This window comes from Otolemur garnettii, unplaced genomic scaffold, assembly GCF_000181295.1.
Source record: "Otolemur garnettii isolate 467f Iridium unplaced genomic scaffold, OtoGar3 scaffold00012, whole genome shotgun sequence".
NCBI classification, from domain to species: domain Eukaryota; kingdom Metazoa; phylum Chordata; class Mammalia; order Primates; family Galagidae; genus Otolemur; species Otolemur garnettii.
This window is the reverse complement of record NW_003852407.1, coordinates 11735647-11737676: the sequence shown is the minus strand read 5'-3', so window position 1 is coordinate 11737676 and position 2030 is coordinate 11735647.

Sequence of the window (2030 nt, the reverse complement as noted above, 5' to 3'; positions counted from 1 at the left end):
TTTTTTTTAAGTACATATGTGATATGCTAAACATAACACTGAAAGTATTACGCATATTATCTTTTAGATTCTCTCCATTCCTTATTTTTCCTTTTTTTGTCCAAAAATAAATAAACTTTTTCATAATTTGAAATTATTTCATGTTTCCTATGTTAAAATTTATTTTTTCATGTTTAAGGAAGGATAAAATGAAAAAGGATGAATTCTAACAAATGGAATTGAAGGGAAAGTTTGCAGATGGGTTTCTGGAAAGGGTTCATCTCCAAATAAAAAAGAATGAGTGAACAGAAATATATATTTATTATGATCCTGGACCTGGTTACATGACAATGTATTATCTGGTATTTCCCAACTATATGAGGTTCTTAAGGGTTGGGCATAAGAGTCAGGCTACTAGTCTTAAGATAATGGAGCAGAGAAATGGAAGGAAAGGTAGACAATCTACAAAAACATTGTTGAGCCACTGATTTGATAAATCAACTCCTAATTTCCTAATTTCAGAATTTCTAGTTTTTCCATTTTTAAGCCACTCTTTTATGGCTTTCTTCTCTCCTAGGCTGAAGTGCAATGGCACAATCACAGTTCATTGCCCTGTTAAACTTCTGGGCTCAGGCTAGCCTCTCATCTCAGTCTCAGAGCATCTGAGACTATAGGTGCATACCACCACATTCAGCTAATATTTTTGAGACAGGATTTTTATCTTCAGCCTAGTCTTGAACTCTTGACCTCAGGAGATCTTGTCTCAGCTTTCCAAAGTACTGAGATTTTGATACATCACTCCTGGCCTATCCACTCAAATTTTAGAAGTAAATTAAACTAAAAGCTCTTTCTTTCTTCTCAAGAGAAATTGATTGCATCGGCAGTGGATCTACTCAGTTAATTCAACTTAGCAGTAATAGTTTGACGTCTTGAGTGATAACAGAGTTCAGCAAGCTTTTCCTATAAATGATGAGATCATAACTAAAAAGGCCGTGTGGTCTTTGTCACAACTAAGCATCTTATTTTTAAAATATGAAAGCCACTATGTAAAACACATAAACAAGTGACTATGCCTGTACTACTGTAATAGTTACTTGTAAGCATGATGGCATGCTTGGCCATAGTTTGCTAATATCTTCTCTAATATCTGCACTGAAATAGCAATCAGTGAAACAGAAGGGGCATTAGTAAGGGTGTTTCCAGGAGTATCACTGCTGTTCAGTATTAGCTCACAAGGTAAGCCAAGCACCATGTATGCTGTCTTACCTAGGCACACAGAATGACCAAATCTTTACTCTGCAAGACAAAAAGTAAGCAAAATGGTTGTGGGCAAGATGTTGTCTACCACAGACAGACCGTAAAGGAGGGATAAGACTTTTTCTTCATGGGAACAGACATAAAATCTGCCTAGTTTAATGCCAAAAAAAGAATAAAAAAAGACTATACAAGATCATGTAGAATATCAAGTTCAACTATCAACTTTGTTAGGAAAAATCCTGTTGAAAACTTTTAAACTTTGGCCTCCTTTTTTAGAAGACTTCCATTTCAAAAATAGTTTCTACTATTCCATTCACGTAACTCTAAAAGTGTTTTAATAATGCAGAGTTTAAATATTATTTGCCCTTTTTTTCTTTTAATGCTCTTCATTAGATGGCTTTTGAGAACATTCAGAAGACAATACGTGTGACATGAAATGTCCTCCTTAAAGATCCTGGAGCACTTGATTCTGTCTTTTCAAACTTTTTGCCTCAGTAATTCCAGAAGCCTCCGAATTTTCAAGTCAGAGTAACAATGTGCTTCCCATTCAATTTTGGAAGACTTTTTATGATACACTTTTACAAGTTTTCCCATTTATGTTCATAGTAGCAACATAACACCAACAAGCTGACTTTAGGGCATGCCACAGAACCCTGCTAGGGTTGTGTAGAGCTCTGTTAGGAAACCTCTTACCTGATGGAGGCAGGCAAAGTAAGAAAACACGAAATGAAAACAAGTTCTCTGAAACCGCAAGTTTATGTGAGCAAGAGTCAATTAGGAGCTTGATTAGAGGA